Genomic DNA, 14,302 nt, shown 5'->3' with positions numbered 1-14,302 from the left:
GGTGTTTCCTGGTTTTCTGGGGCAGAAAATCCTATTCCTACCACCAGATCTTCCCTTTGCTAATTTCCTTCTCCATGTGGCAGACAAACCTCAACTCCTCCCTCCAAGTCCATGACAAGCAAATATGAGGGAGACCCTTACCTCTGGGCTCCCGGGGTGCTGTGTATAGGCAATGCGGTTCATGGAGGGGGGAGCGAGGGCAGGCTGCCTGGGGCCAAAGGCTGGCTGTGCTCCCGCTAGCCATGGACCCCCAGGGCTGAATTCCCCACCTATCAAGTAGGGACATCAATAAAAGTGCCACAGGATTAGTTGACCTAATGCATGCAAACAGCACATAAAACAAGCCCCGGCACCACAAGTGTTCACAGTTACCACCCCTCTATCACTTTACCAGCCAGGCATATCCCTCTCCTCTAGAAACGTGAGTACTTTGAGAGCAGCAACTGTAATGCAGCCGCTGACATACAATCACTTGCTCAGAAAATACACTGAAAATGAATTAATGCACAGCTATGTTCTGCATTTTATTTCTATCTCTGATAATATTTCTGATGATGAAATGTATGATTAAAACAGGCCCTCTTCACTAACAGGAAAATTACTTGTTTTTCTCTCATTGGTTTTAGTCTTCTCTCCCCAGCTGGCATAGCCTAACAGGACACACCATCACTAGTAAAGGCTAGTTTGCCTGCCAAGGCCTAAGATCAGTGGGTCACTGTCCTTATGGTCACCATGGTCCTGGACAGTCCCAGCAGAGAATCAGAGATGCCATTGATTTATTGGCACAAAGAGGCATTTATCTGCCTCTCCTTGTCATTAACGGGACGCTAGGGCAGTGGGGCAGTGGGAATCTCAGTTAGAAAGGGCTTCATTAAAAAGCCCTTAAAAGGAAATGCTTCTAAAACCTGGCGATCAATCTTGCCTACCTTTTGGGATCTCATCCGTTGGTGAACAACTGACGGGAAACTCTGGGCGCGTCTCTATTTTTGAAAAGTTAATATATCTGTCGATTCTACAAAAATCCAATAAATGAAAATTCATACTCATGAAAACAAGTAGATTAGAAGAAGAGTCCTCACAATACCAAATAACTCACGACAGCTTTTCTTTAAATATTCTTCCTATATTTACATATTATTATAATATTCTCTTGCACAAAACCTTCCAAGGGCTTCCTCTGGTGAGTGAAGGTTCCCTTGTACATAGCTGACATTTTCTTTTCTTTTTCTTTTTCTTTTTTTAGAGACAGGGTCTTGCTCTGTCTCCCAGCCTAGACTGCAGTGGTACGATCATAGCTCACTGCAGCCTGGAACTCCTGGGCTCAAGCAATCCTCCTGCCTCAGCCTCCTGAGTAGCTTTTTTTGTTGTTGTTGTTGTTGTTGAGATACGGTTTACATACCATAAGACATTGTCTGAGCCTAGATATACTAATAATACATGGTATTTTTGTCACTTCTTCACTCATTAAACTTTTACTGAACATCTTTATAGACTAAAAGCACTCTGGCTATATTTACTTGTATGTGTTTGCATGTATGTGTGTGTCTATAGCTTTCTTGCTGCCTGCCTGCCTGCCTGCTTCGTTTCTGAAAGGATTCAGGTGGAAGGCTAAATTCATCTTCTCTGGAAGGCAGCATGAGTGCAGCCCATGTGGGGCAAGGCACAAGGGCTGCCCCTCGCCCTCCGGCAGCCTGTTGCCCAGTAGGTAGGCAGGTCAGGGCCTATGGCACAACATGGCAAAAAATCTAACAACAATGGCCACTTGGCCTGCAGAAGCTGGAGTGGAGGGAGACCAAGGTAGGCTTCTCAGCAGTATTGACAGCTATCTGGTAGGGGGAGTGGGGAGGGGTTTCCTCACTGGAGCGATGATCCAATGCCTTTTTGTACCCCCTGAAACAGTTGAAAGCCATCCCCTTCATGGACAGGGTGAGCTAAGGTGGCCCAGCCACCTGCAGCTCTTTTGTGGCTGTCATTCTAGTGTGGGGTCTCATCACACACACCTGAGACCCAAGTGGCTGGCTCCAGAAGCGCCATTTACTTATAACAGGGCAGCTTGTCAGCCCAGAGGACAGGCAGCTAGAGCAAGAATCAAAAGTCCTGGGTTTAAGGGCTGAATTTGCCATTTGCTTATGACATGGCAATTTCTTGATCTGTATTATTTTTCTCTAGGGCCATCATTTCTCCCCTGGTAAAATCCAGAAGTGGAACTTGAAGGTATCTATAATACTTTCCAGGTCAAATATTCTGAGATTCTGACATACCAGCCCAGTCCCACTCTGGTCACAGAAAATCTTCCCAGAGAGACGCCATCTTTCTTTTTTCTTTTCTTTTCTTTTCCTTTCCATTCTTTTCTTTTCTTTTTTCTTTCTCCTCTCCCTCCCCTCCCCTCCCCTCCCCTCCCCTTTCTTTTTCTCTCACTCTGTTGTCCAGGCTAAAGTGCAGTAGTATTATCACGGCTCACTGCAACCTCCACCTCCCAGGCTCAAGCAATTCTCCCACCTCAACCTCCCAAATAGCTGAGACTACAGGCGGGTGTCACCGTGCCCAGCGAATATTTTCTCTCTCTCTCTTTTTTATTTTTTTTGTATTTTAGAAGAGACAGGTTTTTGCTATGTTGCCAAGGCTTGCTGTCTACTCTTCTTATCACTGAAGGTAGAACTAAGTGGCAGCACCCCTAACCCCTACCCCAGCCTAATCACGATATTGCCACAAGCCACTTCTGACTACAAAGTAGCTACACTTTACATGAGAGATGCATTCCTAAAGACTTTGCAAAATTCTGATTAATTTATCATAGGAATAAATGTAAAATCTTACATTATCTTGCATATTACAAATAGTGAGACTTTATGAATTTTTTAGATTGCAATTTTTTCAAATTTACATAATTCAGAACTCCATTAAATATGGCTTATTGTATGTTCCCTCTGATCTTTTTTTTTTTTTTTTTGAGATGGAGTCTTGCTCTGTCGCCCAGGCTGGAGTGCAATGGTGTGATCTTGGCTCACGGCAACCCCTGCATCCCAGGTTCAAGTGATTCTCCTGCCTCAGCCTCCTGAGTAGCTGGGACTACAGGAGCACACCACCACGCCCGGCTAATTTTTTTGCTTGTTTGTTTTTGTTTTTGTATTTTTAGTAGAGATGTGGTTTTGCCATGTTGGCCAGGTTGATCTCAAACTCCGGACCCCGGGTGATCCACCTGCCTTGGCCTCCCAAAGTTCTGAGATTACAGGTGTAAGCCACCGCGCCTGGCCTGAATTTTTTTTTTTTTTTTAACCTTCAAAGAGAAGGAATGGTGATTGGAGAGAGAGATGATGACCCAGGGTCAAAGTTGGTGGAGAAAGACCATGGGTTTGAAGGACTCTACAGGGAAAACATGGAGAGCCAGGTGAACCAGGCCTCTTTTCTGACCCCGTAGAGAGGACCCAGCAACTCACTACTGTCTTCCTTTGTTGATCATTCCACACAGAATTTTAGATGGTTGGCCAATTAGAAGGTTAGATTTCTATTCTTTTCTTTCTTAACTGAAATTATTCCAGGCTTGAATGCTGCTATTAAATGTTCAACTCCAAATTTAAAAATCTCTAAATAGGCCAGCGTGGTGGCTTATTCCTGTAATCCCAGCACTTTGGGAGGCCAAGGCTGGTGGATTATACGAGCCCAGGAGTTCCCAAGGCCAGCCAGGGCAATGTAGTGACAGCCCGTATCTACAAAAAAAGAAAAAATTAGTCAGGCATGATGGTGCAACCCTATGGTTCCAACGGCTCAGGAGGCTGAAGTGGTAGGATTGCTTGAGCCCAGGATTTTGAGGCTGCAGTGAGCTGTGATCACACCCCTGCACTCCAGCCTGAGTGAAGAAGGGAGACCCTATCTTAAAAAAAAAAAAAAAAAAAAAAATCCCTAAATAGCAAATTCTCTCTATCTCTTGGCATATAGGAGCCATTTTGTGCTCTTCAAAATGGCTGACAGGAATTTTCTGAGGAAGCTATGGTCTGAAACCAAACGAGGAATTAGGTCAGCTTCAAGTCTGAGACTTTGTGTTTACAGCCATAGCTAAAAACTAACAGATGTGTCTTCCAAACCGACAAAATCAAGAAATTGTCATGAAGATCAAAAATGGCTTCCAAAATCTTACCCTCCGTGTCCTCCCCACCAGCCCCTTTGGACTGCGAGAGCTTGTGGCTATAACTCTATTCACAGCCCATTTCTGGTTTCCAAGTAGCTCCCTTTCCAACAAGAGATTACAAAGCTTTGAAAATTAGAGGCACCCCACCACTCCCAACCCAAAGAGCTATTCCGCGACGAGAGGCTCCGTTGAAATGGAAGGAGTTTGCTTTATAGCAGCCTCCCTCATGGAATTATAGATGGGAACATTTAACAATACAGCATTTGCAATGGGCAGGTGAGAGCTGGCTAAGTTTTTAAAGGGGATTTCACAGGCCAGGTCAGCAGGGAGATGGATGGGTGAGCGATGGTGGGTACAATTATTTGACTTTCTGAGCTGTTCTTTTGAAGCCTCTATGTTTAATAGAAAGAAAAAGGATAATCCTCTTTGCCACCCTTTTGTAGCTCAATCTTTATTGTTCCCAATGAAACCCAAAGAAAACGGACAAGATTCATTTTGTCCAGAAAGCATTTGTGTATTTTATGTAGGTCTGGGCTTTGAAGTGTTGATAGTTAAGTGGGAGAAAAGACAAAGATTTCTCTTGACTCTGTGGAAATCAAAGGAGGAATTTCTGAAGCTCTCTCGGCTGACTCAAAAGTCCTGGGTGGTATCCCCCATAAATGCTTCCTTTGCTACTAAACTCAGCATGGAAATTAGCACAGGCTTCACACAATGATGAAAATTAGATGAGACCATAAGGAAGTGAGCCTGAAGACAAATTTAGACTTTTTTGCAAAAATTGAGAACATGATTTCCGGGACCAGGGACACTTTCTTTTGCTTATGGGCTCTCAATCATTTAACCTTCATCTTCAAAACACTGGCCTGGCCAGTGGGCTGGTTGAGCCAACCATCTGCAGGACTGTTGGTTTGATTTGGGGCACATGAGAGGTTCTTGGTAAATATTTACTCAACTGGTAAGTCAAGTGGCCTGTCAGATGGTTTAAATAATCAGATATTAAAAATCATGGCTGGGCGTGGTGGCTCACGCCTATAATCCCAGCACTTTGGGAGGCCGAGGCAGGCGGATCACTTGAGGTCGGGAGTTTGAGACCAGCCTGACCAACATGGAGAAACCCTGTCTCTACTAAAAATACAAAATTAGCCGGGTGTGGTTGCACATGCCTGTAATCCCAGCTATGCAGGAGGCTGAGGCAGGAGAATCACTTGAACCCGGGGTGGGGGTTGTGGTGAGCCGAGATCGCGCCATTGCACTCCCGCCTAGTCAACAAGAGCGAAGCGAAACTCTGTCTCAAAAAAAAAAAAAGAAAAGAAAAGAAAAGAAATCATTATCCATCTGGTTATTTTGATGGACAAAGTAGGTCATTGGGAACCACCTTATTGGATTGTTTGCCAACCTATTCCGAGGGTGAAAAAAAAAGAAGATTAAATGCGTGTTTGCCTATTTTAGCCAAAATACATAGGATGGACACTGTGGGAAGAACTGGTGAGAATTTGGGGAGCTGTTGACATTTTCCGCTGACAGATAAGTGTTCCTGAAACTATCTGGGTGCCGAGTCTCTTCTCTGGGAACGCCTCACTCTAGGGAACTATTTCTGTTGGGTTTTTGACCCTGAATTCTGAGAACAACAATTTTCCACCTGCTTGTGTCACTTTAACGCTGGTAACAATGTCAACAGTGGGTCTGGGAGATCCCCATACATCTGGGCTTAGAATTAAGGGGTGAACAGGGTTTCCGCAGGTGGGGGATGGAGTGGCGTCTGCATTCTAAGTCGGGAGAATTGAGAGGAAGGAAGCTACAAAAAAGGAAAGACCCCAGGCTTACTTGGAAGATGAGAGACCTCTGACGGGAGTCAGGCCAGACCAACCTGAAAAGTCTGTGCAGCTATGAAGAAGCCACTCACACCTCTCCATGATCCGACAGAGGTTTTCTTGTCTCCCTTCTCCGCAGAATCCCTGGAACATGATCTGTGACATCTCTGTCTTTCTGCTCACCTACTCAGAACTCAGACTGCCAGCCCTGAGTTGAAGTAACGTTTGCCCTTCCTTCTATGGAGCCGTCCTGCTGCCACCAAACTCCTCCTAAACACACACACCATACATACAAAATCACTCACTGCTGCACATAAAAACACATCCCTGCAGATGCAGGCACACATCCATCAGCATACAGGTGAGCATACAATGCACCACACACACCAACACATGCACACCTGCACATGCATGTCAGGACACACCTACAAACACACAGCACCACATGCGCCAGCATATGCCCACAGGGTGCACAGACACCTGCAACCACCAGAGCCTATGGGTAAATACATGCTGGCGTGCACATTGCCAACACCTACACTGACCTGCAACCCCTGGGGCTTGGGCTCAGGCTTTTCACGTGATGGGTCACCTGGCTCAGCTGCCTTCTCCCTGCAGCAGGCAGCTCAGGCCAGTCAACCCAGGGGAACAGGTTGCAACCTCTACCACCTCCCCCAGCCTGTCTTTTCTACTCTTTCCCCTATCATACTTCTCTCCCATCATGCCCAGCCCAGATGATGAAAGGGCAGGTCTAACTGAGGGCTGTCATTCACATTCTGTCTTGGAGCCAGTACAATTTTGCATGGTGGGGAATTAGCAAAATACAAGAAGACACAGTAGACTCTAGTATCTACAGCAAAAGAGGGGGGTAGGGGTTTGTTAATCTTAAATGGTGATGTTGGTTTCCATTCTGAGCCCTCCTCCCCACCTGCCATGGCTTGGCAAAGGGAACAGCACCTACAGCCCATCACAGACATCCTGCTGCAGCACTTGAATACTTCCCCTCTTCCCAACCCTCCTGTCAGCCAGCTTTGGGGGTGGCCCACTAAGAGTCTCAGATATTCACATCTCCAGCTGTTTAATGCTTCATGCATTTGTTCTGAGCACCAGAAAACCATCTTTTGCTTTGCTCCAGTCAACAGCACAAGGATTTGCACTACCTGCACCGAGCCTGCAGGTGAACCCCAGGCTAAAATGTGACGTAAATAATTGTGAATAGATTATAGACATTTGTCATTCAAAGATAACTCTCCCAGTCCTGGAGGAGTTAGTGAAAAAACAAATCTCAATTCAGAGTCTGTGCGTGATGGTGTGCTGTTCTTTTAGAGAATCTCATACACATAAAACCTTTCACACCATATGGAGATCCACTCTTACCAAGCAGATTAATTACAGGCAATTTATTCAGGGCAAAACCTCTCAAATATGATTTAATTTACATTTTACTTATAACCTCTGCATACAGTGGGGTGGTGAGCGGTGTGCATACCTGCACACACAGGAGTGGGTTGAACTGCAAATTGAGGCCCATCCCTCTCAAGAAGTTCCAAAATAGATGCATTTTCTGAGAGTAAAATGGAAACTATGGATTTATCAGCTTTGGAGAAAATGTAAGTTCTCCATTTAGAACCATGATAATATGTTCTAGAAAAACATATAGTTCTATATTAATAACCTAATATTCATACTCAGCAGAAAATGTATATTAAATGAGAATATTCAGCATCAAAATAATTATTTTTTTACTGTAAAAATTGAGAGGAAAAGAGTAAGTGCTTAGTAAGGGGAATACCTTTAGAAGTAGGCTTCAGAATCCAGTCTTTGGGTATATGATGGTGTACGGACCTGGGCGAGCGGCTGCACACTGTTCAAGGTGCAGACCCTGTACAAGGGCCCCGAGAAACCATGTTTGCGGCCTGGTTCTACTCGTAGGCAAGTCACCAGACCTACGAGCCTCACTTTCTTCATTTATGAGAAGAGATAAATCCTGCTACTTTTTCTGCTATTTGCCATAGGATGGTTATGAGGATCCCGTAAACAAAGGCATGGAAACTCATTTTGCAACTGTAAAGGGATGGCTGCACTCAGAGAACGGCGGTCTGGACTGGCAAGGGTCCTGCTTGTCTTTGTTCTAATGCTTTCTATTTATTTTTTTCTCCTTGAGCCTGAAAATTAGTTGCTGAGTAGCACAAATCAAAACAGGCAAGCAAAGTGGACAGTGCAAACGCCTAACATTTTCACCACTGCAATTTGGCTGCTTCGGGCAGTAATTTGCTTTCTCTTCAAGTCTGTTCTCACCAACCGAAGTCCTTGCACGGCCCCCAATAAATCTGCAGCCGACGCACAAGCAGAAGGGATGGACTTTGTCCTTGGATTTTTCACAGCAGAAGCTCCCACTTAGAATGTTAAAAATATTGTGATAAGGTGAGAGCCCAGATTTAAAAAGTATCTGGAGAGGCAAGGAAGAAGGAAGTTCAGGCTCTGAATTCTGAGAGCCAATACCTGTGGGGTGGGGTAAGGATCGGGGGCTGAGTCATTTAATGTTCTTTAAAACTTTGTAATTTCAAGACCACACACAATTCATTTTGTAGCTAAAAGGGATGTTCAATCCTCTCATAATCTATCTCACAGATGCTAAAACTAAAGCCTAGAGAGAAATTTCTGCCCAAGTATACACTGCAATGTAATGACAGAGGAAGAAAAAAAGCATGTCAGTCCAGTGTTCCCCCATTATTGCATTGGGAAAATGATATTCTATTTTGCAGATTGGGAAACTGAGGCACCCATGCTAATGGTTCTGGCTTTCCAAGTGCCTTTTGTGTTTAGGCACTTCCGAATCAGATCTCCACTCCACAGTCCCCTGCGTGAGGAGGCACCATTGCCGCCATCTCACAGAGGAAGAACAGGGCTCTGAGGTGGGGAGGGGAAGGCGGCTCAGGACTTTTGGCTCCAGAGCCTCCTCTCCTTCCACCATAGTGCCTGCTCCAGAGAAGACACAAAGGCTTGGAGATGGTAACAGAGAGTTAGAGAAACATTTTCTTTCCTTGATGGGATTGTTTTCAACAGAAGTCTAGAGTATCCTGCAAAATGCTGTTTTACTTTAACCTATTCTTTCAAATGTCATTCCTGGATTTGCCCAAGAAAGTAACAAAAGCTACATATGTAAAGATTTTCTTGTAGGATTAGCTAAAATAACAAAAATCAGAAATAGTCCAAATGTACAACAATAAGGAAATAGTGAAGAAAATACGATGCACGGATGCTATGGAAGCTTACATAGCAATTAAAAACAATCACAAAGGCTAAACATGAAAACAATGCTTACAATAAAATATTAAGAAAAAAAGCACTTGAAACTTTTTTATGATGTGTTTTACGTTTTGATTATGATATGACTTATGTTTTTATGATAACTATAAAAAGATAGTAAAATTTTTTACACTTGTAAAAAATGTTGGATTGGAATATAAAGAAGTGAGAATGCAATATTATTGGGCTGGCTTGTTAGGAATTTTGAAAAAATTGTAATTAAATTTTAACTTCTGTCAGTGATTTTTATATCTTTACTAAAATATCTCAAACTAAGAGAACAGAAAAATGTTGGCTACCTGAAATATTTATTTAGTAACCTGGATCAAACCAGACTAATAGTAAGTATCTTGCTTTTTTTTCTTTCTATATTTTGAGGAAACTGGGTGATTGGATACTGTGGTTTATACTATAATCCAGTCTTTTTCTACCTGATGCCTTTCATTAGTTTATTTTTAGTTCATTAGTTAACAATCTCCAACAGTGTTAGCCTTGCTTATTTTCCGCTTTTCTCCGGTGTTAAAGCCTAATCAGAAAAAATGAGCATATTTCTTTATTTTTAGTTATAATGTTAGTTGAATAATATGAAATTATCCTTTTTGTAGATCTGAAATAAACAAATAGTGGAAATTTCATATGGTCCAACCAGAAAACTTTAATAATGGCAGGGTTTTATCTTAAACCATCCTTACAACTCATTTCAAATAATTCTAATCACTCAAACTGCCCTGTCCCCTCCACTGGTTTAATTTCTGGTTTTTGTTTTGTTTTTAAAATAACATTGTTTAATACTACGTTCTCTAGAGGAAAGGTCCAAACAATGCCAATTCAATATACCCACCAAATAAACCATTAAAGTTAATTTAATCATATGAAAACATCTAGATTTCCTTCATTCACTCACCTTTTAATTCATTCAACAATTCTTATTTTATTTTATTTTATTTATTTTTTTGAGATGGAATCTTGCTCTGTCACCCAGGCTGGAGTGCAGTGGTGCGATCTCGGCTCACTGCAACCTCCGCCTCCCGGGTTCAAGCGATTCTCCTGCCTCAGCCTCCCAAGTAGTTGGGACTACAGGCACGCGCCACCATGCCCAGTTAATTTTTTACATTTTTTAGTGGAGATGGGGTTTCACCACATTGGCCAGGCTGGTCTCAAATTCCTGACCTCAGGTGATCCACCCGTCTCGGCCTCCCAAAGTGCATTCAACAATTCTTACTGATAATTATTGCACATTGACTCTGCTCCAGTTACCATGCTAAGTGCTGGGTAGAGCTGTGAGCGTGACAGGGGCGTCTTTGTTTTCAGGGAACTTAAAGCTGTTTTTTAGACCGGAAGACATACTATGTACATGCGCTGACTAAAGCGATCATTTTGTTTTGATTAACAGGTCTAATGACCGGTTTAATTTTTTTTTTTTAACCAAATTGAATGTTTGTTCAAAGTGACGAACACCATCACTTTAGTGTTAATAAAAATTAGCCTTGGCCGAAGCAGAGCTAAGAAATTTATTTTGAACTATTTCCGGTATTTATTAAATCAGTTATCTGACCTATATAAGGTCCTAAGCCTTAGATAAATAAGGCTTGGGAGAAACGATTCCCAAAGTGCGTGTTTGGACAACTCTAATCTAAGAGAGTTCCCTCAGGGCAGCTGGACCCTTCTAAGTAAAGCACAAGACACAATGCTGGGTAACTTTTGACTGGAAAAGTATATATCCAACAATAATTACATGTATTTTTTTAAAGAACAAAAGCAAAAATACAAAGAATTTAAAATTAAATACAGCAGTGGTTATTCACCTAAGCCAGAGCTCCCCAGGACCGTTTCTGGGGGATGCTTAGCAGAAGCAGATGTGATCTCTAGGCTAATAAGCCTGAGAAATGCTAAAATTGAAAAATGAAATAGCTCATTTGGATGAGCAGAGCTAGGCGATTGGAGGGCGAAACAATCTGATGGTGAAAATGCCATTGATGAAAAATTTGTATTGGTATCACTTAAAAGCTTGCCTCACATTCACCTCCCAGCAATTTTAGCAAAGATTTAGTTTGTTCAAAAAGTTTGCATTTAGATACTCAGTCGCTGTCCACCCACAATAGCCCTTTGGCTTCAGAATCTAGGTGGCCACCCAGACCAGTGATGACTGGGTGGATTTTGTTTCTAATTCCTTTCAAAGTGATACTTTGAAAAACTTTTGTCTATTAGCCTTATCTAAGATAGCTAAAATGTCAGTCTCCACAGAGGCAAAGTAAGTGGCACTGAGAAGTAAAAAAATCCAGCCAATCCCCCTGCCCCCTATTTGTGGAAATGGGGCACAGCCCCCATCTTGCATATATCTTTTCAGACATGTTTTTACTTCGGGAGAATATTCCCCTACAGAGTAAGTATCTTTAAAAAATGAAAATGGTGGATGTAACAGTCATCCTATGACCAGCCAGAGCTTTGCTGCTTGTTCACTATCGGGCCTACCTCGGCAATCATTGTTATGTTTCTGTGCTGATATGGGTGTGCCCAGAAATCAGAAGAGGGATGAGTTGGATTGCAACAGATGGAGAAAATGCCCACTGCTGCTTTATAACATATTGAAAGCAAATTAAGAATCCCAGTCATGGGTTTCCATCTCCTGTTTTTGGGTTTTGAGAACAAGAAGACAGTCCAAGATGTAATAATAGTAATAGTAAATACAATTTTTACTTATTGGCTGTCTACTATGTATTGGACACATTACATTACTTCTCATTGTCACATCTCTGCAAAGAAGGTATTACAAGTCTTTCTTTAGAGGTGAGAAAACTGAGGCCCAGAGAGGTTAAGTAACTTGCCTAAGGTTGCACAGCTAGGAAGCAGCAGCACTGGGACACCACCTGAAATTAGCCTGGCTCTTTCTACCACGTCCAGCCACCTTCCTAAAAGCAGAGCCACTCACAAGCCTGGAAGCTTTGCATTTCCCAAGGCTGCATGTCAGAGCTCCATCTCCTCACTGATAAAAGACAAACACCAGACTGACCGCTGGGTGCATTCTTGGCTACTGCAGAGTAGGGAGTTAGAGGCACTGAGGGCTCTGCAGGCACAAGTGTGCCCATTCCACTAGGCACGCCATCTTAGGATCTTCTGGCCTCAAGCCCTGGTGACTGTCTTGGTAGATTCTCTCTCAGGGAGGCCTCCTCATGTGGACAGACCAGGTCATCATTTGCTTTGATCCTAATAATCTGGGCATTTCCAAAGAAATGCAAATGCAACAGCTTAGTAAAAAGTAGACATTTTAAAAGGGATGTATGCAATGGGTCACTTAACTGAGCAAGAAAAGAGAGAAGACCTGACTGAAAATCTGTGAGCGGCCTTTCCTCTGGGGAGACTGTGGAGGTGTCCCCTCAGGCAGCAAAAGCACCATCGCAGCCCTCGGTGTCGAGGCCTCCCTGAGTCGCACTTTGCCTTACCGTACCTCATTTCTGGGCTAGGATATTTTGAAAAACTTTTGTCTATTAGCTTTATCTAAAATAGCTAAAATATCGGTCTCCATAGAGGCAAAGTAAGTGGCACTGAGAAGCAAAAAATCCAGCCAATGTGCAGTTTTCTCCTCCTGCACCCTATTTGTGGAAATGGGGCACGGCCCCCATCTTGTCTGCTGGGTGGGGTTCTGTTTACCACGCTTGGCAGCCACTGCCACCCAGCAGTCTTTCATTTTTCTTTCTAACTTCACTTTGCCCCTACCTTGGTCTCTCCAAGCCGAACACAAATGGACCAGTGAGGAAACTGCAGGTAAAGACCCTGAAAGGTTATATGAGCTCCCTGGTGCGGTGTCTCAAGCCTGAAGCTCAGAGGCTGGAGCTATTGCCCCTGGCTGTCTCCCCTGAAGTCACTAAATTCCAGCGTTCTGGGTCCCCTTGTCCCCAGCACACAAGGATGGGCTGCTCTGAGCAAGCTCAGGCACCCTCACTCTGCCACACTGTGTGTGTGACTTAGACCCCACAAGGCTCTTCTGAGAAAACAGCTGTGACCTGACAGAAACCCCTGCAGCTGCACGGGCCTCAGAATCCCCCGAGGCGCTGGCCCGGGCTGTGCCTGGCTCCCTGGTGGGAGCAGAAGTGCCCATGGCCTCTCCTGCCCTCCCAACAGGGCCCCTAAACAAATTCCCACACCCAGGTGAGCTGCCAGGAGCAATCAGGTGGGCCGAGGACATTTGCTTGCTTCACCTTCCCTGTTTCTTTAGATTGAAATTCAGCCTGCCCCACTTCTCAGGAAGATGCCACGAGGCCGATCCCCCTGAGCAGTTTGTCCTGTCCTCTTTTCACTGGTTTTCTTCCTCATTACCTGGGCTAGAAAACATGGTGGAAGCTAAAGGCTTGCAGCAAAGCTGGGCTCCCACGATCAGGAATGAGGTGAGGAGCAAGCACTCTTGTTGGCTGGGCGCTGCTCGTGGTGGTGACTTAACCAGGCACATCGTCTCATCTGCCCCGTGTTCTGTCAATGCCGGGACCTCTGGCTGGGCTAGATGGCCACCTAAGGGGCAGGCTGGGGTGAGTCACGGAGCCTGGGATGGTGCGTCACCCGGCAGTCCCAGGCGTGGGTGTGGGGACAGCCATGACAAGGCTGAGCCTAGACACGGACGCTTGGCCATGAGGTGGCGAAGGCGCTGTGGAGGCTGCCACCCGGTGCTTCCTGCCTGTGCCCCTTTCCTCCTTGGTTACCCCACTTACTCCCGGGCCCATTGGAGTGTTTCAGGCCATGACCTTGACTGACCAACAAAATCTTCTTTGTTGGCAAAGGAAGAAAGAAAGGGGCTGAGTGACGGAGCCAGCCAGAGGGTGAAAGAAGCCGAAGGGACTAGAACGTCGCAGCACGAAACATGGCCTGGCTGACATTTTCCGATCCTGTCCAGCTTCTGTGAAACACTCCCTCTCCGTTTCTCTACCCTGGGCCTGCCTCGGTTGCTCTCTTGCTTCCTTCTTCCTTCCTCTCTTATCACTCGAAAAATCTGTACCTGGAGGAGCTGTGTATTCTAGCAGCTGGCTCTGAACTGATGCCCAACTCGGCTGTGACGGAGCAGAAGCCA

The 14,302-nt window shown here is 44.5% G+C and overlaps 1 protein-coding gene across 2 annotated transcripts in view; it reads right to left on the bottom strand.

Moving 5' to 3' along the window:
* The window catches only part of CD247 (CD247 molecule), an 87,307-nt gene that overhangs the window by 72,720 nt on the left and 285 nt on the right, over positions 1-14,302 (bottom strand). The window lies entirely within an intron of this gene.

The sequence above is a fragment of the Gorilla gorilla genome, chromosome 1 (assembly GCF_029281585.2).
Source record: "Gorilla gorilla gorilla isolate KB3781 chromosome 1, NHGRI_mGorGor1-v2.1_pri, whole genome shotgun sequence".
Classification (NCBI taxonomy): Eukaryota; Metazoa; Chordata; class Mammalia; order Primates; family Hominidae; genus Gorilla; species Gorilla gorilla.
The sequence above is the reverse complement of the archived record's forward strand: the minus strand, read 5'-3'. Positions and strand labels throughout refer to the sequence as shown.